The sequence below is a fragment of the Neofelis nebulosa genome, chromosome 14, assembly GCF_028018385.1.
Source record: "Neofelis nebulosa isolate mNeoNeb1 chromosome 14, mNeoNeb1.pri, whole genome shotgun sequence".
Classification (NCBI taxonomy): Eukaryota; Metazoa; Chordata; class Mammalia; order Carnivora; family Felidae; genus Neofelis; species Neofelis nebulosa.
In genome coordinates this window covers 64,367,629-64,392,155 of record NC_080795.1, presented here as the reverse complement: position 1 = coordinate 64,392,155, position 24,527 = coordinate 64,367,629, and the positions used below count along the sequence as shown (strand labels likewise).

Genomic DNA, 24,527 nt, shown 5'->3' with positions numbered 1-24,527 from the left:
TTCATAATGACTTGAGATTTTTTTCTTATGTGCTTATCCAGTTCATAAAGTTATTAAGACCCCTTGAGGTCTGGAACATCCCGTGTTGCCATTTTAATATCCCATCTTTCGAGAACATTGCTTGATACAAAGCAGGCATTCAAAAATATGTGCTATGTATGATAAATGGCATATTCATCTGTCCATTTTTTGTATTCTTTACCTTCTCAAACTTTAAAAAAAAAAAAAAAAAGCAAACATCTTCCACTAAATAGGCTTGGGAATAAGAGAACAAATAAAAACATGGTTCTATCTTGACAGGCACAGCAAACTTAAATAAACCATAACAACCCATTAACAAAGCCTGTTACTGGGTTGAAAGCAGATGGACCCTTATGGATGGTGTATGAAGCTTTTGTCATGACTATGTGCTCCAGTAATAGACTCCACTGTAGATATTCATGGTTAAATTATGAAGCAATGCATACAGCTTTTTGAAAAACAGTGTGCATTTCTATCTACAGTATACAAGTGAAAAATCCACAGAAGATGCCATTGTAATTTCAAATAGAAGTGCTCCACTCAGCACACAGTGATTCAGAGGGGTATGATCCAATAAGTCCTGTAGTAGATGCAGATATATTCTCACAAAGTGCCCTCAGTGATGTTACCACAATCCAGTGCCCAAGTTGCAGCCACAGAGGATCAGAAACCTGATTAGTGGCATAGTGACAGTGGATCCATCTCCAAGGAGTGGGCTAATACTAACCAAAACAAATGCAATGGTCAAGCAGAAGTAAACACTGAAGTGGGACAGTATGTATGTCCTCCCATTACATACAGGTGGTCTGTATTAGAAGACAAGTATAGAAATAAACAGAATATCAGAACACCAAGTAACAAAAACAATATGGACTTTCAAGGCAGCCTAAGCAATGCATTCTATGTGAGGAATTCAGTTGTCACCAAGGTTATCAATACAAGAGATGCTAGCAGACCTTAAGGTGTACATTTTAGACAAGGAAGCTGGAAGCCACCCCTTCCGGGATTAGGAGAGCTTTGCCAGAATAGCCATTATGTTAGTTACTGCTTTACCGAGAGCCCCCATCTCCTTTGGGCTGTGCATAAATACTCGGGGCTCCCCTAAGTGGATGCCCCACTCCTCTTCAGTTCACCCAGTCTTATTCCTGATGGGGACCAGAGCAGTGGACTTTGTTTTTGCTTGTTAAACTAAATCAAATTCCAGTCCTGGCTCTCCAAAGTGGCTCCCATATCCCTTTGTTGTGAGTTTTAGGTGATCCCAAGTACTTTAGTTACACATTTGGAAACACAGTTCTTTTGGTGACCACCAGACAAGAGTAACCGTTTTACTAGTTGAGCCTGATTTCCTACTTTTTCCAGTGTTTGGGGGCACACGATAGCCCCCCTCACCCAAAGCTTACGTAGAGTTCTCAACCATACTCTTCAAACTTGGAATCCTATTGAAAAGGCTCCTCCATTAGGTCAACCAGAGTGAAGATTCATGAGGTTCTACTACCCATCCTGTCTCTGTAGTAAATCCTGGCTTGTGAAAAGAGCTTCTCCTCTTAAGAGGCTCATAATACGTGTACTTTCTTGGTTCTGTTTTCTCCACTTTGGTTGGATACACGATGGTGGCCTCATAACAGAAAGTATTGCTAGCCCACCACAATTGACAATGCATTTTGGAAACAAAGGGGAAAATGTGAAATAAAGTTACAGTGGCACTATAGTAAGTGGACACATTTTCAAATTAGGCCCCAAAAAGGCCCAAATTAACCACCTGTTAATATCAGTGAGTAAAACTCTGGAGTTGAGGTTAGAAAATAGGAGTTTGGATCTCAGTTCTGTCACTTAGGCCCTTTCATCTTAGATAAATTGCCTAATCTCTCTGATTCCGAGCTTCCTTGTCTATAAAATGTGCTTGCTGACACTGACCACGTATAACTGTTGTAAGGATTTGATACCCCTGTAAGCATCCCCTAATTCCTGGTAGCATAACTGTGCCATAAATGCAGCTTTCAATCAAAATATCCTCAGTCCTGGGCTCCAAGGGAGGGAGGAGTTTTCTTCTCAGCAGAAAGAAATTTCCAGGTCATCTCCTCAAACTGTTGGGGAGAGATTATTTTGTAAGACATTCTTTCACAGAGGTTTTTAGCCTTCTGGGACTGCTGGCTCTCTGTAGGAAACTCATTCCAGTTTCCCAAGTCATGGGCCCACAGAACCTTAACTATCATGTATATATCAAACTCCCAAGTCTTCAGCACACCCCCCCCCCCCACTACTGACCTACCTGCCACAACCCCAATACTCACCACTGTTGTTTTCAATGCCTTCCCATCCTTTTTTTTTTTTTTTTTTAATATGGGAGTTTCCTTTTCTTTTTTGCAAGCTCAGTAGTACATTAAAGCCCCCAAATCAAACTTTTCTTATTACATCTTATATAATATATCAAGGTGTTCATAGCAGAAGTGTTTCTGAATTTGTATAGACCACTGTGGACCTAGAAACCTCCTCACGTGGCTAAGTTAAACTGTTACCATCATGTATAAAACTAAAGTCAAACAAACAAATAAACCAACAAAAAAACATGAGTATTATCTTTTGGATGATCTACCAGTTTCATTTGAAAGTGTGGACTTCCCTCTACCACCAAGAGCACCATTTTGGTCATGTTTAGTCATCTGTCTGTATCTGTTATCTTTGTCTATCTATCTGTCTGTCTATTACCTCTATCTACTATAGCCTCTATCACATTATCTATCTATCTATCTATCTATCTATCTATCTATCCATCCATCCATCCTTGCTTTTTACCTAGATAACCCCTACTGAAATATTGTTACTCTGGAAGGGTATGGATAAAAAGAGAGATGACCTTGGTGTTTTTCAACAGTGCTCACATTCTGCTTTTGAGAAATACAGGAAGTGAAATAGATAGTAATGTTTCAACAGTTTGTTTAAAGGTGGTTGGGAAGAGAAAGTTCAGGGAGGTTGGACTGAATTAGTCAGAGATCTGAAATAGGAAATAAAGTCCTAAGCAGTTATGTTATTTTTTAAGTGTACATAGTTAGGCAAAGCAAGAAGGCTTGCCTTTAGCATCCACAACAGACCTAAGAAAACAGGTGTAAGACACTCCTTTTTAAAAGTTATTTTAATGAAAGCTTAAATGTTACCAAAATAATAAAAGCAGATAGTTTTCAAAGATTTATTATTAAAAAGCAATGGGTGTTTATCATTCATTTTGAAGCCTATTTGTAAACCATGAGAGAGACTCATGTCTGAGATCTGGGAAATATTCTCACGTTATGTATTTGGTAATGTCCTTCTCCATCTTCTTTGTTCTCTGTCTCTCTGGATCCCCTGTTGGAAAGATGACCTCATAGATTGGTTTTCTAAGTCTGTTTTTTTTTTTTCTCTATTACTTCAGTCACACTTCTTAAAGTTTATTTCTGTGACCCTTCTCATGAATATATTGTGTTTAAATTTTAGCTATTATATTTTAGCTCTTTATTCTCTGAATGTTTCTTTTTAGTGGAATTTTGTTCTTGTTTTATGGATGCTATATTTTGTCTTAATTCTTGGAGACTATTAATTAGGTTTGTTTACTTTTCTTTGTGCTCTTTGTTTTTTCTGTTATTCTTTTTTCTGCTTGTTTGTTCGGATCTTCATCTAACTTGCTGGAGTTTTCCTCAGATGTTTGGTGATCCTTTGGTATCTGCTCATTTTTTACACTGAGAGACAAAGAAACCTATTGGAACCTTTGTGTGGGGAGGGGGGGTTTATCAGTTGGTGAGAATTCATGTACGGTTATTATTTGGTGAATCAGCCTTACTGAGAGACCCCTTCCAGTTCTGCAGATGTTGATGTTTGGAAGTTTCCTCTGGGTCCATTAAGTTACTTAGGACAATTTGCCAGGCCTTGGGTGTGGGTGGTGGTGGGAACACCCAGTTGTCAGCTTTCGGAGACCCCCACTACTCAGCTTGCACACCTCACATAGGACCCTGTTTCCAGCCCTGCATCACCCCTGCCTCTGTCTGTGATGCTCCCAGCCCCTGAAGGGTATGCAGAGCCAAGGAGCTCACACTTCTTTGGGATTCTCTCTGTAGCCCATCAGGTTGTAGCATTCTTGGCTCATTCTTTATGTGCAATCGATTACTGAGTTTCATTGCTGTCCTCCAGACACATATTGAGCTCTTGCCTCTCATTTTCTGGTGGGCTTATACATATTTTAATGTTTTTCCTTACTGGGATATTTTAAGGGAGAGGAGATGAACATGAATGGCCAAGCCACTGTTTTCCCCCCAAAAACCTTGCATAATTTGCATCTTTGTATACAACAGAGTGCACAAAAGGTTCATTTTAATGAGCTTAAATAACATTTTCATAGCCTTGTTATTTTTAAGAAAATCTGTTTCCTCCATAGATAAACTTGAGTGTTCATCCTAATTATCATATATTTTTAATCTGTTGGAGATGAATTAGTAAGGTTTCCCTGGCAATGGTAAGCTAGTGAAAAAAAAGGGAATTTAACTATTTTTGGATAGCCTTGAGGAAAGGAGTTGAGGAGAGTGTTCACGAAGCATGGTTCCATGATTCATCAATACACAATAAGATGAGTTCATTTTAGTTCATTCCTGTACCTCTAAGCACCATTCCAGGAAAAATCTCAGTTTCCCCTCTTTGAAGAGCATTTCAAAAGGTTGAACTTGACCATCTGGGTGCTGAGAGACTTTTGCTAATGTTGACTCTCAATATTTAGGTCTTGATCTTTGGCTCTCAGTACATTAATTGAACTCCATTTGGTTTGCAAAAAGCTGCCCCAGGATTTTTCAGCTGAGATAATGAGCCTCTGAAAACAACCCCCGCGCTAGAATGCAGGCATCCTCTATTCAAGTGGACATCACCTGCTGTGGGGATGGGAGAAGGGGGAGAGAGGAGGATTCGCAGAGCAGCCCTACCCTTCTTCCTCAACACATGCATGGACTTTTACTCTCCTCAGTGGAGGATGGTTTCATGGCACGGAGAGCTGCAGATACATTTAGACAACACCTACTTGGACATCCAGGTCCCGTGTCTGTTGACAGGTACTTTCTTTGTTCCAAAACAAAACTAGAACAGGAATTTTCACATTGGTGGTCCATTCGACCTGGTTGAGATGTCTTTCTTTTTCTTATATTTCAATGTTTTAGCAAATAGTTCTGACCATCCAGGGTTTTTGCTAGGTCCTGATCTGCAGCGGTTGCAGGGTTCTTGTCTTGGCACAGCTTCTGGTCAGGTAGGGAATGTGTACAAGTAACTGGGCATTCCAAAACAGAACTCTAAAAGGTGATGCAGGTGAGGGGCACCTGGGTGGCTCAGTCGGTTGGGAGTCTGACTTCGGCTCAGGTCATGATCTCACCGCTCATGGGTTTGAGCCCTGCGTTGGGCTCTGTGTCTCCCTCTCTGTCTGCTCCTCCCCTGCTCACACTCTGTCTCTCTCTCTCTCTCAAGGATAAATAAACATTAAAAAAATTTTTTTTTAAAGATGATGCAGGTGGAAAGGATGCTCCAGTAGCTCCTTTGCAGGAATACTACCTAATCCAAAGTTCTGATTTTTGGAAGGGGGTGGATGGTGACAACGGGGAATGATTGTCAGAAGAAGTGATGTGTGTGCTGAGACGCGAATAATAGACTAGAAGTTAGCCAGGTCAAAGTTTGGGGAAGGGAGACAAGTCGGGTATTCTTGGCAAAAGAGACAGTATGAGTCTAGGCACTGAGGCAAGAAAAAACATAGTTCTGTTAAAGAATCGGAAGAAGTTCAGTCTCTTTGGAGTACTGTCTAAGAAGAATGTGTCAAGAGTCTACAGAGGTGGTCACATTCAGAGCTAAGCCCCTTTATGTTTAGGACTTTATTCTAGGTGGGGTCTATAGCAGGGGATTGACATCACAAAGACCCCTCTGGCTTCATAGTCAAGCATGGTCTGGCTGGGGGAGCAGTCAGAGCGTTACTGCAGAAATTGAGGTGAGAAATCATCTTGGCCTCTGCTAGAGTAGGACAGAAGCCCTGAAGAGAAGTTGGATGAATTGGAGAGACGTAAGGGCCAGAATCTGCAGGAGTTCCTGAGAAAATGGGCTTGAAGGCCTGAGCTAAAAGACGGAGTCCAGAACTAGTTTTGCTCTGTCGTCCTTGGACGTGGAGCCACCGTCAGTCATACATCTGGCCCCTATCGCTAGGTGGTTACACTGGCCCTCGGTGAATGGAACCGAGGAAAGTCATGCTTCGCTGAAGGGTGGGATTAAGCACAAGCATAGGACACGTTTAGGCCTTTGACAATACGGGCTTGATTGACAGTCAGAGTGACTGTCTTTTGACAGTCTGATGTCCTTTACCTGGACTTGCAGGCATGGTGACAAACAGCAGCACGTCTTGCATTTCTTTTGCATTTGCCCTAATTCTTGGAACAGCATGGAGAAATCGCTCACTGCGTCCAGGATGGCAATTGCACAGATGCTGGTCACAGCTGCCCGTGTCACTCTTGAAGCCTTAACTGAAGAATGTTTAATGAAGGGACCATTTACAGAAGAGCAGGCTGTGTTAGAAGAACCAGCAATGGATGAGAAGCACCCAGGTCTTAGCAACTGGGAAGCTGCTTCCATCCCAGGGACCGAGGAGAAGAGAAAGTTTCTGTGAGCTGGTGAGGACGGGAGCCCTGGGAGACAGACCGAGGCCCAGGGAGGGTTGGGAATAGGTCAGCGTCCCTAATCTTCCTCTGTCCCGCCCTAAGGTCTCCTGTTCTTGCTTCTGAGTGGTTGCTGACAACTGGAAGGCAGAGTCTAGGGAGCCTGAGTGATGTGCTTAGTACATCGAGTTTTACTCTTGGAGCACAGAGCAAGGCAGAGAAGGGCAGAGAATGAATCTGGAGAAAGCAGAGACAGAAAAAATAAAATCGCAAAAAGTGTGCTTACGTTCTGTCTTTTAGAAAATAGGTCTGATGTATATACAAGTGACAACTATACGAAAAACATGGCTACCTCGAACACCTCGTTAGTGACTGAACCTATATTTATACGGCCCTGCTTAATAAAAGGTGCTGTAGGGGCACCTGGGTGGCTCAGTCGGTTAAGTGTCTGACTCTTGGTTTCGGTTCAGGTCACGATCTTGCAGTTCTGGGGTTCAAGCCCCACGTCAGACTGTGCACTGACAGCACAGAGCCTGCTTGGGATTCTTCTCTCTCTCTCTCTCTCTCTCTCTCTCTGCCCCTCCCCTGCTCTCTCTCTCTCAAAAATAAATAAATTAAAAAAAAAAAAAAAAAATAAATAAATAAATAAATAAATAAATGGTGCCATGCCTCTTCTGGAATTTTGATCAAGATTTCTTTTAGCCTCGGTGATGCTCAGAGGAAAAGACCGTTTATTTGTCTCAAGCTGGAGGTGCGGAAGGGAAGTGCAGCAGGGAGTGGCCAGGGTGGCTGAGCTGAGAAAGGCTTTCACGATGGACTGTTGTCCTCTCCTCAGAGAGCAGGGGCCAGGGGGTGTGTCCTCTTCCAGTACGACAAAGCTGGGGAGTCAGGTAGGAGTGCTGCCGTCACCCTGCCCCGACCTGATTCTAACAGTGACACAGCCAGAGACAGACGAAGATGTGAAGAGAGGAGGGGGTATGTTTGAGCAGTAACCATTCATCAGTGGAATCAAAACTGCAAAATCTTTTTAATGTTGTCTCACCTAAAATGCCAACTCACTTACCCTTAATAGACACACTTGCAGTTGTAACGTGGTGCTTTTTTTCCCTCTAGGAGAAAGCTCTCTCCTCCACTTCTGTTAGGAAACACACAGTAAGGGCCAAGTACTGCAATTTGTTTTCGTTTCCTGTGCTATTAAATATTCAGGCAATCAGGAAATGTTTCCTCATGTTACCTGGAAACAAAACACTAGATCCAGAAGTTCCAATTCTTGGAGCTAGTTTCTCAAGCTCTCTGGCAATATTTTTTTATTAGAGGTGTTATGCAATCTTGAAAAGATGATTGATTTTCAGGCCAGTCCAATCTGGGTTTCATTATTAGCTTTTCTACTCATGATCTGGGTGACTTCAGTCAATTTACTTATCTTCATTGAATTTTTTAAATATATAAAATTAGGGTGATAGTATTTTTATGTATGCGTATAGAATTTTAAGAATTAAATAAGTTGAGGGTGCCTGGGTGGCTCAGTTGGTTAAGCATCTGACTTCGGCTAAGGTCAGGTCACGATCTCACCGTTTGTGACTTCGAGCCCCGCATTGGGCTCTGTGCTGACACCTTGGATCCCGGAGCCTGCTTCAGATTCTGTGTCTCCCTGTCTCTCTGCACCTCCCCTACTCGTGCTCTGTCTCTCTCTCAAAAATAAAGAAACATTAAAAAAAATTTTTTTAAAGAATTAAATAAGTTGATATGTGCCTAATGCCTTACACCTAAGTAGGCACTTAGCAAAGACAATCTCCTCCCATTTATCTCTTTTTTTCTGTTCTAGAAATATCTATCTCTCATAAGATCAGCAAAGGATTCTTTCAGTGGCATGACGACGCATTAAGAATTTTTTAATAGTTTTATTAAGTGCTGGGAAAGCCCTGGGTAAAATATTGAGTTGAGAAGGTGTAACACAGCTGTTTGGACAGATGAAAACCACATTGTGACTTTTATATGTTTCTGTCTGATTCTGGAGCTATAGTAGCTGACAGTTTGAAGAACTGGGTCAACGTGCAAATAGTATCTTTAGATTAATTTCTCCAGGAAAGACGGAGAAGGGCTTGAATCACTAAGGGCTTAAATCACTAAGGATTTAATCACGGAATCCTACCACAGCCACATACAGTTTTATAGAAATGTTCCAGTAAGTCTTGATGGCAGGATTCTCTAGCCTGCTGTCAGGTATGTAGGCAAGGAGAGTGACAGATAAAACAGCGTGCATGAGCCAGAGAAGGAATTCGAACCGACATATTTCTGCTGATGCCATAGTCATCCCAGGATCCTATTGACTTCAAGTTGTATTAGGTTTCCAGGCTTCACAAATCCATTATCATCATGTTTGTGTACATGTTGTTCATGGGTGGCCCACGATACAGAATGTGTGTTGTAGTCAATTTTTTTTTCTAGTTCTACAGATTTTTCTACTGTGTTCCTTCCATCTTTTCTTGGACAATCCTTCATAAAATGAGAAGTGTACCATTTGGAGCCAGATGCTTACAGCTTTTGGTGTCATGGAGGAGAGAAGAACTAACTAGTCATATCAGCACTGAGCTAAGCAAACTAACCAAACCTCTGTTACAAACTAGTGTTCAGAGCAGCTGAGAACTAAGGAGATGTGGTCTTAGAAGTCTGCGTGTTGGGGCTCCTGGGCGGCTCAGTCAATTAAGGGTCTGACTTCAGCTCAGATCATGATCTCTCAGTTTGTGAGTTTGAGCCCCGCGTCAGGCTGTGTGCTGACACCTCAGAGCCTAGAGCCTGCCTCAGATTCTGTATCTCCCTCTCTCTATCCCTCCCCCACTCATGCTCACGCTCTCTCTCTCTCTCTCTCTCAAAAATAAATAAACATTTAAAAAAATAAAAAAAGAAGTCTGTGTGTTGTAGTGGAAAGAAATTGTGGCTTTGAAAATAGACAGACCTAGGTTTAAACCCCAGCTCTTTGTGATCTTGGACACCTAAGTTTACCCCTCTAAGCCCCAGTTAATCCATCTGTAAATAATAAAATAATGAAAGCATCATGAGAGCCACCTTTCAGAATTTTTACACAAATTAAATGTCTCTCAAGATGACGTGTGTATACTTTCGTGGATAAGGTTGGTTTTATCAAGGAATATATAAAGCCACTGAATGAAAAGGTATACCTTAGGGGAACATCAATTTTGCTCTGAATTTGGGGAGAATAGAATTTATTGTAGAGTTCGTTCACATGAATTTTAAAGCTAAAACATGAAATTTAAAACAAATTTATGCTTGCAGTTATTTTAGCTCAAACTTAGATTCCTTAAAAGTACAAGTTGACTCATTTCAACAGTTAGGAGTTCTCAGAAAGTTGTTAGAGGAACTTATGCATATAGCGATATTTGGTAAATGTTATCAGTCAAGTCACAGTGAAAGAAACAGAAGTCAGTCTAGGTAACTTAAGCAGAAAGGTATTTAAGGAATTAGTTGTCTACCAAAAATGGGAAGACCTTTTTGATTGAGTCTCCATTAATGACCCTCGGGAGTCTTTAAAACTGATTTAATCAGGAAAAAGTAGAGAACCAGGAGGTTGCCATTGGAATTACCAAAACTGTGCAGGACCTGAGGGGTGATCCAGGAATGAGGGAACTGGCACCTTGCAACTGCCTCTTGACACCCAGGAGGCTGGGTGAATGGACGCTGGCTGTCCCAGCCCGCTGCCATCGCTTCTTGCCTTTGACCCTGACAGCCTTGCTTACCAGCAGTGGCAGTCAAAACTGCCACCTTCCTAAGCAAGGGAAGACATCAAGTGTATGTCTGGCAGAACCTAGCATATTTCCAAAACCCTACCTGTAAGGGACTCTGGGAAGATGGAATTTTTTTTTTTTTTTTTTTTTTTTTTTTAGCATTCTACGTTGTAAAGAGGGTGCAGTGAGCTTGAGTTACCCAACTCACAGTATCCATCACACAACGTTGGCTAGATGATAGGAGCTCAAGAAATGCTAATTCTCTTCCCTGTGCCTGTAAAGACTCAAAATAAGAGCTTACAGGAAACCCTGAGCCTTGATAAGGTTGGGGGAATTGTGATTAAACTAGTCCCTCCCCTACAGCATCAGTTTTGATGAGTTTTGGAAATAGGTTGTAGTGGCAGACAGTAGGCTCACCAAATAGTCCATTTGTCCCCCCGAATCTCTAAGTCTTATAGTTGTGTTGGGCCTTGTGACTAATTCTGGCTAATGAAATATGAGAAGAGGTGATGTGTGTGCTCCTGAGCTGAGGCAGTGATTGGCAAGTGTGTTCTTGGAGGTGCACCTTTAAAATGGTGGAGTTTCCTTAAGACTGGCTTCCTGAGTGACCTGGTGGAGCAGATCCCCACCCCACCCACCTCAGGCCCTTTGGGGAACATAACATGTTATTTTCACAAACTTTGGTTATGCTCGGTAACTGAGATTTCAGGATAATTTAACGGCACAGCATAAACCAGTCTTATTGTGACCAATATGATCATCATGGAAATGTCCTAACAGTGCATTCAAGCTGAGTAATATTTCCTGGGAGATAACAGTCATTCTCAAAGAGCTAGGCATCTTGAGTAAATGCAGTTTTTTCCCTCTCTTTCCCTGTTTTTATAGATTTTTTAAAAAATTTTAATGTTTATTTTTTTTTCAACTTTTTTTTTTTTATTTTTTTTAATTTTTGGGACAGAGAGAGACAGAGCATGAACGGGGGAGGGGCAGAGAGAGAGGGAGACACAGAATCGGAAACAGGCTCCAGGCTCCGAGCCATCAGCCCAGAGCCTGACGCGGGGCTGGAACTCACGGACCGCGAGATCGCCACCTGGCTGAAGTCGGACGCTTAACCGACTGCGCCACCCAGGCGCCCCTGTTTATTTATTTTTGAGACAGAGAAAGAGCATGAATAGGAGAGGGTCAGAGAGAGAGGGAGACATGGAATCCGAAGCAGGCTCCAGGCTCTGAGCTGTCAGCACAGAGCCCCACGCAGGGCTCAAACTTGTGAGCTGTGGCATCATGACCTGAGCCGAAGTCGGATGCTTAACCAACTGAGCCACCCAGGCGCCCCCCACTTTATATAGTTTTTCATGTAGAGTCTAAAAGCAATCATATGGCTTCTTTTTTAGTTGGCATTATCCAAGTGAACGAGCATGACGTAAAGGTACCCGATAAAGAACCTTTTCACATTCAGAACATGTGAAAAGCATCCTTTGTTATTGTAGTTATAGGGTTGCTTTGGAAACTGTTTTAATATTTGTGATTAATGCTCTTTCCTGTGGGTCTAGAGGACACCTTTGTCCAAAAGGAAATCTCGCCTCTGTTTGCTTCGGCAAAAGTAGATATAACTACGGTGTAACCAGATTCTGCCCCAGCTAAAAGGCTAGAATTTGTGTGTTTGTTTGTGGCCTTTCTAAATTATAATTACTTACGTTTAAAGACCAGACCACCAATTTTTGGTAAATGAAGAACAAACACGTGAAAATACTTTACTCTTACATGTCCTCACCTTTACTATTCTCTCATACTCTCAACCTTCTTTTTTAAAATCTTGTCATCGCAGCATTGGAATAAAAGTAAAGTGATACAATGTACGTTCAAGTATTTCATAAGCTGTGAAGCTAAAGAATGGAAGAGAAAAACAGCTCACTAAAGAAGTCCACACCTCATCACTGCTTCACTGGGGCCCAGAAGAAACCCAGACTCAGCTTGAGTCCCCCATGTGTCCCCCTTTGTAGCTCTTACCGTGTGGTGTTTTTACGTTTATCTGTGTCTTTATCTGACTGACATCTGACTGTCTCACTAACTCCATGAGTGCAGTGGCCTGGTTTGCCTTAGTTTGTCATGTTATCTCCAGCGCCCAGCCCAGGTAGTGACTGGCTCAGGGCGGGCACTGAATAAATGTTCACTGGACAGAGGTGTGTGCAAATGAATGGACCGATGAGGGGATGAGGGAACACAAGGAAGACCCAGGAGACAGGGCAGAGCTCCTCAGCTTTTCCTCTCAGCATTCCTACAGCCTGCATGTTACCACTGACGGGGCCAAACAGATGTTTAGAATTTCTTCAGCTATGACCTTTATGGTACCTTGGAAGTTCCCCAAGATGCTCCTGGTCCCCAGATGGAAAATTCTTCTTTATAGTGATTGCCTCAGTCAGTATATTAGGTTGCAAAACCGTGAGACACCATTTCGGAGAGGAAAACTACCCTACACGGTATAGCGTTCGTGTTTCTCAAGGAACCAGAACCGTGACCTCTGAACTTATTTGTAAGAGTTGGATGGCTTTAATATTTTGATGAGCTCCAAGGAGCTTCCCTGCTTCCATGTGACCAGTGTTGTGATGGCACTCGCAGCCCTTCAGCTTAGAATTGCTTATGAACTCAAGCCCAGAGGGGCTGGTGGGGAGAAGGGGGAGCCTTGGCGTTGGCCTTGGGAAGGTCAGCATCCATCCCCTGTGTTGGTCCCGGGCCCTGGAGCTCACCAGTCATCACGGGGCTGGAGGGCCCCAGCTGCAGGCCCTTCTGGGAATCTGACAGTTTGTTCTGTACCAGGTTATCCAGAGTCCCTGCGCTGACCTGCCTAGCCCAAGCAGAGAAGCTGGCTTGCAGCCACAGGAAATCAAAAACCCAGGCAGCAAAAGCATTTCAGTCCGGGTCCAACCAGGAAGACAGACTACTCTGGGCACTTTATTTTATTTTGTTTTACTGGGGGGGTGGGGAGACATTTTAAACAGAGGGAAATGAAAGCAGCAAATCGGTTATGATGGTGAAAGCAGAGCTGAGAAGCCAGCATGGGTTTGCCCTCCCTCCTCCCCTCCGGTCTCCCCCGGTGCGTCCTGTGTGCACAAGCCACACGACACAGAAGCCTCAAGTAATCATCCCCTCGTAATACCGAGCAAAGTCTCGGAAAGCGCAAGGAGTGGATTTGAGGACAGACAGTCCTAGGACAGGCCCCGGGAAGGCAGCTGATACATCTCTATCCTTCTGGTGCCTCGCACACAGTAAATGCCCAGTAAATGTAACATTGAACAGAACGAATGATCACGTGGCTCCGACACTCAACTGCGGCTGTCACACGAAGCAAGTCATTTTATCTCTTTGAGCGTGTTCTTGAACATAAAGTAGAGATGATGTGGGTTCCCCATTTTCATCCTAACTAGAGGATTCTGATCTTCAGTGTCTTGCTGGACCTCACCTTCACGAGCTTCTGTTCTCATAGTACGAGACTCTCTGATCAATTAAATCACCCCGACCCCAGGACTGACTCTGGAAGTCACTCTTTTGAATGAGCCCTTCATATCAAATGGCTTTAATATGATTTATTTTTTTTGATGGAGTGCAAGAAACCAATACATTCCTGATTCATGGCTCTGGTCCCAAATATGCTGCTCTAGGATATCATGTAAGAATATTTAATGATTTATGTCATTATTTGTTCCTTTACTTTTTTTAATAGATAATACATACACATGGTTGACCATGCACAAAAGGACGCACAAAGAAAAATAAGTCCCCCTTTTTTAACTCCCCTATCCAAACCACCTGGTTCTCCTCTCCAGAAGCAACCACTGTTATCAGTTTTCCATGTTAAAATGTCAGTTGAAGGGGTGCCTGGGTGGCTCAGTCAGTTAAGTGTCTACCTCAGCTGAGATCACGATCTCGTGGTCTGTGAGTTTGAGCCCTGCTTTGGGCTCTGTGCTGACAGCTCAGAGCCTGGAGCCTGCTTTGGATTCTGTGTCTCCCTCCCTCTCTCTTTCGGCCCCTCCCCTGCTCTCACTCTGTCTCTCTCAAAAATAAACATTAAATTTTTTTTAATTAAAAAAAAATTCCAGCTTAAGACAGTTATTTCCCTGAAGTTTCTAGAAGGCGAATGTATTAGTTTCCTATGGCTGCAATAACAAATTACTACAAACTGACAGAAATCTATTCTCTCACAGTTCGGGAGAGATTCATTCTGCTCTCCCCAAAGGATCTAGGTAAGAATCCTTCCTAGCTTCTTACAGTTTCTAGGAGTTCGCAGCAAGCCTTGGATGTGCTTGGCTTACAGCTAGTTGTAGCATCCCAACCTTTCTCTGTGTCTTCACTGGCCTCCTGTCTGTGTGTGTGTTTGTATCTCTGTATCCTCTTCTTGTAAGAATACCAGTCATTGGTCACCTAATCCAGGTGTGACCACCCTACTCCAGAATGACTTCATTTTAACTAATTACATCTGTAAGGACTTGAGGTCCTCAATAGACATGAATTTTGGGGGGACATTATTCAACCCACTACAACAGGTAATGATGCTTCTCAAATGTCCCCAGAGGTAATACTTATATGGTGGCAGGGGTGAGGGCGGGGGCAGTCACTGATTAAAAATACAGATTCTTGGGGCACCTGGGTGGCTCAGTTGGTTAAGTGTCCGACTTCGGCTCAGGTCATGATCTCACAGTTCATGAGTTCGGGCCCCACGCTGGGCTCTGTGCTGACAGCTCAGAGCCTGGAGCCTGCTTCCGATTCTCTGTCTCCCTCTCTCTCTGCCCCTCCCCCACTCACACTCTGTCTCTCTCCCTCTCTCAAAAATAAATAAACATTTTTAAAAAATTTTAAAAATACAGATTCTTGGCTCCATCTCAGACTTACAGAACTAGAATCTCTACAGAAGGAGCTTAGAAATCTAGTTTTGACAAATTTTCTCATTAGGTCTAGTCATTGGGTAAGTATAGAAAATCCTCTTTTGAAATAATCAAACAAAAGCCAAAATCCCAAAGTTTATAAAACTTGATCCAGTAGACTTGAGGTCAAATACTGGCTCAGTCAGTATTTACTAGTTAATAACCTTGAGCATTTTATCGACTCCTTTTGGGCCTCAGTCTTCCTATCTGTAGAATGGCAGTGATAATAATGACAGCTGCGTTGTGGAGTTGCTAGAAGTGGAAAGAACATATGTACATGAATTCCAGATGTTGTAGAGCTTCTAGGAGGAAGATCTGAGGCTTGAGCCTAGAACTTCCGAGTCCATGGTCATTGTGCACTTACTGTTGAAGCCTGTCTTCCTTTGACTTCACAGGGGAATTGTACATGGGAGTCCTTTAAAGAGCCAGTTTTCCTCAAAGAATATTAAATTTGATTATATTAACAACCCCGTAATATATGCATATGTACCAGAAAGTACTTAGTGAACAGAGCAGTGTGTTGTTTGACAGCTTGGTGACATCTTCCACCTAGAACCATCCATTTAACCTTGCTACCTGCTATCCCCTAACAGATCTATTTCTCAAGCTCCCACTCATCCTCAGTCATCACACAGATATCATCTACTCTGGGCAGTCTTTTCTTTCTCCCTTCTTCCAGATAGAATCATGCTATTATTATTTGAGAAACCTCAACCATCTTTTTTCTTTTTTCTTTTTTCTTTTTTCTTTTTTTTTTTTTTTTGACACTTGGTATACTAAGACCACAGCAGTAAAGTGACAGAACTGGGCTTTGAGCCCAGCTACTTCTGACTCCAAAGCTCATGTGGCACAGAACTGTCACTATACTGTCTCTCTCCCTCTTCAAACCCCTCCCAGAGTTACCCTAGCCATTCTACGTGGAGCGAGGGAAGGGAAGCCTGTTTCTCCCATTAAACCGTGACTCCTGGTCATCCATCCCAAAGCCAAGCCCTATTTCATTCATGTGCGTGTCTTGAGGTCTAAAACAGTGTTTCTCAAAGTGCGACCCCAGACCACAAGCATCAGCATCACCTGGAAATTTGTTAGAAATGAAAATTCTCAGAGGTCTGTGGGTGGGATCCGGTGATCTGTAGTTTAACAAGCCCAGCAGGTGACTCCGGTGCACACTCAAGTCTGAGAACCACTGCAGGATGGCATCCCCTCGTACATGCTTTCCAAAACACAGATTCTCAGACCTCTGTGTCCTCTTAACAGCCATCACTTAAGCAGCTTCATAGCATGCATGGCATCACGTTATCATTGCTTGCTTCTCCCTCTGAATTGATTTCTTCATGCAGGGGTTTGATGTAGTGCGTACTTAATCAGCCAGTACCTCATTCAGTACCTGACACATAATAGGAGCTCAGTACATGCCTGCTGATAGAACGCGTAAATTCTCTAGTACAGGGAAGCTGGACCTATACTTTTAGGGAACGTGATACATTTTGAGGATCTGGAAGGAACCTTAGAGAATATTTTATATTAGGGTAAACTGAAGCTCAATTGAGAAGGTTCCCTGGTTACTGCAGTGTCTTAGTGGAATAATGAAACGTGAATGAGGTCTTAATGTCTTTTAGCTCCTTGCTACTCAAAGTGCGCCACACAGGCCCCAGCCACAACGCATCACCTGAGTGTTTATGAGAAATACTGAATCTCGGGGCCCACTCCAGGGCTGTTGAGCCAGAATCTGCATTTTAATATGATTCACCTCATTACAGTTTGAGAGGCATTTTCATTTTGACTAGATCACTGGGCTTTCACCAAACTAATCTCTCATCCTTTAGTTGAATGTCCTTTTTTTTGTTTTCTAGAGATGAAATTCAATTTCCTAGTGAATCCACGTGTGTGAGGAATTTATTAAGCAGGGGATGGTGGTGGTGAAATTAATTAAATTCACTCAGTGCCTTGGAAATAAAGCTTTAACAAATGATCAGAAAAAGTTCCCTCAGTGCAGATGGGACGACTGATTTCTCGTTTAGAATAGCACACACCCTGGCTCAGATCCAGGCAAAATGTCAGCTGCTCCAGCTCATGAAAGGTCAACATATTGCTTTGAACAACTTTCATGAAATGCTCATCTCAAAATTGGAGGCACCGTGGAGATGGTTGTATGTAATCCAACTCATCAACGTCGTCAGCCTTGTACCCTTACCCCGGCCTGCTTTGTTCCTTCACATTCCAAGGTGGAGTCATTTAGGGCTTTATTTTCTTTTAGCTGAAGTAGAGCCAGCTTTCTATTCTGGTTATGGGAGCAGAGTAATAGCATGAAATAGAGAAGTCAACATCTCATCAGCATAAAGTATTTCCCTCTAGAGTTTCAACTTCTGCCCCTAAGTCTAAGCCTAAGGGCTGCTTAAAATTAGTAAAATCATGTGACTCAAGTTTCTTATTTCCTCCAGCTGTCCTTTATGCATAATTAGTGATGGTGTTGGCAGGCACCGTTAAAAAAGAGGGAATGTTAAAAGCATGGATAATATACAAGCCCTATAATCGGTTCCTTCCAAAGTTGTTGGCTGTATCTGTAAACTGATGCCAGAAGGCAGAGCCCCTTTTGGGGTGGTTCATCTTTGTAAATACTGTCGCTACCTAATAAATGCCTTTGAACGGACATGAAGTGAATACAATCTAATCTGTCACTTAATACATCAATGATGGCAAATGTCATAATGCCTTCATGATAACAGACTATCATGCTGGAAAAAAAGACTGTATCTTAAAGACTTCTATTAATAGGCTTGGACTGCCACTCCAAGCAAGATGGAGTAACAGGAACCAGATTGACCCTTCTCCCTGAAACAACCAGAAGACAGGTGAAATATGTGCTCAAGACCTTGGACATGAGGCAGTGATTCTTGAGAGATGGGAGACAAGACAATCCCTGAGACTGCCCTAGCTTTCTGCCTTGAGAGAGTTTTCAGGCCATGGCTCCAGGGACAGAGAACCCCAGTGGGACCCGAAAGACCCTCTCAGTTGGGAAGACAGGGAGGGGAGTCTGGGAAGACCAACACATCTAGCACCCCAAGGCAGGTAGGAGAGAGGAGAGAGCTGCACAGAGAGAAATCTGGAGCTTCGAAGTGGGTCTCCTCAAGGCCAGCTGAGTACCGATCAGCATGGGTGTGAGGAAACTGCAAAAGACCAAGGGAAAAACTACCTGCAAAGATTAGAGGTCACATTGCTCAGCACTCACCTAAGACCAGGAGGCACACCTGTCCTGAAGTTGGACTGGAAAATGTCATGATTCACAGGAGTACACAGAGGACAGAGTGCACAGAGGGCCTCCCCTCAATAGAGGGACAGAATTCATCCTAGATGGAACACCATCCCAGTTGTACCAAACAAACCGTCAAAACAACACCTAAAGGGCACCTGGGTGGCTCAGTCGGTTGGCTGGGTGGCTCAAGTGTCCCACTCTTGATTTCAGCTCAGGTCATGATCTTGGTTGTCTGTAGGATCGAGCCCCATGATGGGCTATGTGCTGACAGTGCAAAGCCTGCTTTGGGATTCTCTCTGTCCCTGCCCCACTCGCACACACACGCGCACACACACACTGTCTCTCTCTCTCTCAAAATAAATAAATAAAACTTAAACAACAACAACAACACAACATCTAAAAATACCAAATGGTTTCCAAGAAACTTAACTGTGTCTTGGAAAAGACAAAGAAACAAAAAAACACTGAAGAATATTTTTAGGAATATAAACATATGCAGCACTCAACAAGGTAAGATTCACAGTGTCTGGTATCTACTATAACATTGCAGGCATGCAAAGATGTAGGAAAATATTCCCGATGAAGTGGAAAGCCAGTCAATTGAAGCTGACCCAGAACTAACCCAGATATTAGGGTTAGCCAACAAGGACATTAAAACAGTTCATGTAACTGTATTCCATATATTCAAAAAATTAAAGATATGGAAGATACAAAAAGATCATATTGGGTAGCTCAGTTGGTTAAGCGACCGACTCTTGCTTTTGGCTCAGGTCGTGAGCTCATGGTTTGCGAGTTCGAGCCCCTGTCAGCGAGGAGCCTGCTTGGGATTCTCTCTCTTTCCCTCACTCTCTGCCCCTCCCAACTTGCGCTGTCTCTGTCTCTCTCAAAGTAAATAAATAAACTTAAAAAAAAAAAAAAAAAAAGATCCAAGTCCAGTTCTTGGAGGTGAAAACTACATTGTATGAAATGAAAAACACATTGGATGGTATTAATTAACAGAAATACCTAATAACAGAAACTATCCACAGTGAAACACAGATAGAAATGATAATTTTTTTTTTAAAGACAATGAACAATCAGTGAGCTATGGTATAAATTTAAGCAGCTTAATATACCTATAGTTGGGTCCTCAGAGGGGGCAAAGGAGGAAAGACATTTGAAGAAATAGTGGCTGAAAACTGTCCTAATTTGATAAAAACTATAAACTCACAGATACATAGAAGCTCAATAAACTCTATATACAAGGAACATGCAGAAAGTGACAGTAGGTCATATTATTATCAAATTGCTCAGTACCAGTGGTAAAAAGAAAAGCTTAAAAACTGCCAAGGAAAAAAGACGCACTACATAGAGAAGAACAAAAAAAGGCAGCTGCTATAGATAAATGTTTATGTCCCTGTCCCCCCAAATTCATATGTTGAAATCTAATCGCCCGTGTGATGATGTTAGGAGGTGGAGCTTCTGGGAGGCTTTCAGGTCATGAGGGTGGAGCCCTCATGATGGGATTTCTGTTCTTTTAAAAAGATCCTAGAAACTTCTTGCCCCTTCCACCAGTGAGGACAAAGAGAAGATGACCCTTTACAAATCAGAAGGTGCCACCTCATCAGACACTGAATCTACTGGAGCCTTGATCTTGGACCTTCCAGGATGCAGAACTGTGAGGAATAAATGTGTGTTTATAAGTCACCCAGTCCATGGTGTTCTAGGATAGCAGCGTGAGCAGATGAACACAGCATCTTATGTCTCATTAGAAGTAATACAAATGGGGGCGCCTGGGTGGCGCAGTCGGTTAAGCGTCCGACTTCAACCAGGTCACGATCTCGCGGTCCGTGAGTTCGAGCCCCGCGTCAGGCTCTGGGCTGATGGCTCGGAGCCTGGAGCCTGTTTCCGATTCTGTGTCTCCCTCTCTCTGCCCCTCCCCCGTTCATGCTCTGTCTCTCTCTGTCCCAAAAATAAATAAAAAACGTTGAAAAAAAAATTAAAAAAAAAAAAAAGAAGTAATACAAATGAGAAGATAGTCCAGTGAGATCTTTCCATGTACTGGAAAAAAAAAAAAAAGAAAAACCTGTCAAAACTATTATCTAGTGAAAAGACCTTTCGAAATTAAGGTGACATGAAGACTTCTTCCAACATACAAAGGCTGAAAGAACTTGTCACCTGAAAGAACTGTTTCTGTACAACAAGAAATGCTCAAGAAGGTCCTTCATTCAGAAAGAAAATGATATGAAATAGAAATATGGGTATACAGGAAAGAATGGCTCTGTCCTGTTAAGATGAGAACCCTGCCATCCTTGATGTCTAGATACAATGCCATATTAATCAAAATTTCAGCAGGTTTTTCTATACAAATTGAAGAATGGATTTAAAAATTCATATGGAAATGCAAATAGAATATGCATAGAGAAATAGCCAAACAGTTTTGAAGAAAACAAAATTTGGACGATTAACACCACCTCATTCAAGACTTTTTATGAAGTCTTTGGAACCTGCATCCGCTGCTGAAGGGGAACGAAAAATGGTACAACCACTCTGATAACACAGTTTGGCAATTCTTTAAAATGTTAAACACACACCTACCATATGAATTAGCAATTTTACTCCAAGCTGTTTACCCAAGAGAAATGAAAGCATGTGTCCACTAAAAACAAAACAAAACGAAACCAAACCAAAACAAAACACAGATGTTCATGGCACCATTATTTGTAATAACCTAAAACTAGAAAGGACCTACGTGTCTGTCAAAAGGTGCATGGATAAGCAAACAGTGGTGTATCCATACAGTGGTTACCACTTGGTCGTAAAAGGGAGTGAACTATTGACACAGCTACAACATGTATGAATCTCAAAGTAATTACACTGTGTAGAAGATAGAAAGGAATATGTACTAAATGATTCCATTTGCTAAAATTCTAGATAATGCAAACTAAGCTATAGAAAGAGAAATGGAGGGAAGCAGTGTCATCATGGTGGATATACATCTGTCCAAACTTACTGCACACTTAAAGTACGGTTGATTGTATGCCAGTTGTATCTCAGCAACACTGTTCAAAAAATAAATGCAGTTATAGTTTTCCAGAAAAGCTGGACTATTTTCTATTCTTGAACACCTCAGTATTTGTGAGTCTCTGCCCCTGGTCATGGATGGTCCCCACAGACTGGAATGCCCTCTCTTCATTCCCCAGCTGTCAAATCCTCTTATTCTGTAAGCCCCATCTAACATGCCTTTCTCTTCCTGAACTATTTCCTGATCCTTACATTCCAGCATGCCTTCCTTGGATACTCCATGCTTCCTTAATGGCACACCTGTTCTGCCATGTATTAGAATGATTTTGGTACCATCCCCCTCATTAAACTATAAATGGCTTGGACTACATCCAGCTTATCTTTGTATCCCATTGCCCACCCACCCCCCATGCCTAGCCGACTCCTGTACTCATGCAAGGGTATTTTTAATTCAATATTTGGAGGACACATTTTCCCAAAGATACAAGTATTAATTCATAAATCAAATGGTCACAATAGAATGCTCTTCTTACTCTGCTATAGTTTGACCTTCCTTTAATATCTAAAGTGTCCTTCCCCTTGCATTTCTCCTGCAGCCACCTCTGTCACTGCAGAAATGTCCCAGTCTTGCCTCCAGTCTCTCTCCCCTCCAATCCCATCTTCTCGGCACCATCTCACTAAAATACAGCTTGATCGCATCACTTGCTTTAATGAAATTCTGTCTGTGGGTCCCCTTTGGACTCTCCCGTTTGTAATTCCACTTCCTCATCCACCTCTCCCCTAAACTTTGTCCAGGCCATTAAAGAACTACACACGGTTTCCATAATGTGCAATACAGTTTTCCCCTTCTGTCCTCTGTTCAGCTGTCCCTCTCCCTGAGATACTCCCCTTGGCTACTACTACTCCTTTTTGATTTAGCCAACTGATTCTCTTCCTTCAAAAGTGAGCTTCAGGATCATCACTGTTCCAAGGATTGCATTTGTGATAACTCAGCCCACTCCTGTTTGTAGTTGAGGAAACTGAAACGGAGAGAGGTTGAGTCCTTCACTCAAGGATGTTCAGCTCGTAGCCAGTGCATAGACCAAGACTGACTGACTCCATTAACGAAATTCTAACCCCTCTACCATTTGGCCTGTCCTGGAGGGCAAGCATGGGGTTCTTGTTTGCCAGCACCTTCCTTCAGCACTGTGGACTGATGGCTATGCTGTTGGACTCAGTATCCCTAATACCTAGCAGACTGCCTGGCAGAGAGCAAGCTTTCAATAAACATTTTTGCATGAGTGATTCATGCCCCATCTCAATAACTGGTTGCTTTGGGTGTTTTGTTTTGTTTTGTTTTGTTTTGTTTTGGAAGACTTATATTGAAATCTTGGTAAAAGCAGTCCAGGCTAATTGAGAAACAGTCCTCATGCAGATTGCCCAAGGGTACAAAGCTGAAAATAGAAGGTTTAATCAATTGACTTGCACATCTGGAGGGAACAAGTGTTTTGAATGTTATAGGCAGAGGCAGGCATCTGACCAGCTGAGGAGCTCAGCTCTCCCTGGTAGCAACCCCAGAATCTGGGCATTCTTCTCTCCCCTCCATGGCCTGCCCTTCTCCTGACTCCTCCTCCCCATGCACCTCTCTGTCAAGAAGTAGAAATCTTCAAATAAATTTCCTTCATGTGTAATAACTTTCCAGTTTTATTTTAATGCCTACTTTCCTAAAAAAAAAAAAAAACAAAAAACAAAAAAAACTAATGAAGTCAACATAAAATTAAACAAATCTAACCCATAGCTTTCCTGCTTCACAAAGAGATTGACTCTCTTCCCAACTTGTTTGGCACCTTGGCATTTACTGTAAGAATGAGGAAGATTGAATTTCATGTAGTGTGACCTTTTGAAACTTGGGATGATCATTAGCATTATTCTGATTTTCACTCTCTCTTGCAACCAGTGCAGAATTGCATGACAATTTAAAACTTGTCTAGATAGTTCAGATACAGATTTTTTAAAAATAGCAATTTTGTGGGTAGCTGATTTGTTTGTGCTTGTTTAAATCCTTCAAGTAATGAAATGATTATTGCTATCTACAAAAGAGGTGAATGTGTCTTTGAGCAAAGGCTTCACAGAGAAAATAATTATGAAGCTGTCATGTCCATAAATACTTTGACAATGAAATATCTACAAAGTATTACAGTAGCTGTTTCAAATGCAGAAAGAGGTATCAGCCCCAAATTCAGGACCAGCCCTCTGGAAAATTGTAAAGAAAGTTAAGTTGGCCTCAGCACATCATGAGCTCTCTGTGCCTAGTCTCTGAACTTGGATAAACATGGTTGGTAAGAAGTCTGGATTCTAGGTTCAATAATACTACTACCTGTCGGTGTGACCTTGGATAAATAAATTATGTCTTCCCGGAAGTTAGATTTTTCATCTTTGAAATGAGTGCTTGAGTTAAATGACCTCTGAATTCTTTCTAGATTCCTAAATCTCACTTTGATCATTCATTGATTCATACATTAAATTAGGATAATTTTAGTTTCTGCTTCTTCTCTTTATCTAGTGCTCCCATACTAACTAAAATTGCCTGTGGTCTTTTTCACTTTCTGAACCCCAATTCCCTGGCTACTCTAGTCCCTTCATGTGGTAGAGGAATCCTTCTCGTCTCATCCAACTTTGGCCTCATCTTCACCATTCTCCTGGGGACCTCTTCTCTGCTGGGTAGTGGCTACTAATAATCCTTGTTGAAGGGATATTAACAGCTTAATGGCCTTCTCCTGGTAACACATCTTCTCCTGGAGATACAGTGGTTCTGCCCTTCTCCCCTTTTCTTCTCCTCCCTCCTTTAAAAAAAGAAAAAAAAAAGACATAGTAGAAATAAAAACAGAATGGATGAGTGATATTTTGGGTTTGGTGGAGTACTGTTACTGTTGTATAAGAAGCTGCCAACTTCACGGTGGTAAGTTATTGCTTAGTT

The 24,527-nt window shown here is 42.3% G+C and overlaps 1 protein-coding gene and 1 long non-coding RNA gene across 4 annotated transcripts in view; both read left to right on the top strand.

The window, feature by feature from the left end:
• Positions 1–24,527, top strand: part of SNTB1 (syntrophin beta 1) — a 242,729-nt gene that overhangs the window by 112,248 nt on the left and 105,954 nt on the right. The window lies entirely within an intron of this gene.
• On the top strand, positions 3,533–6,939 carry LOC131494494 (uncharacterized). Its single transcript, XR_009253434.1, has 2 exons — positions 3,533–6,674; positions 6,765–6,939. It is a non-coding gene; the product is annotated as an uncharacterized LOC131494494 (long non-coding RNA).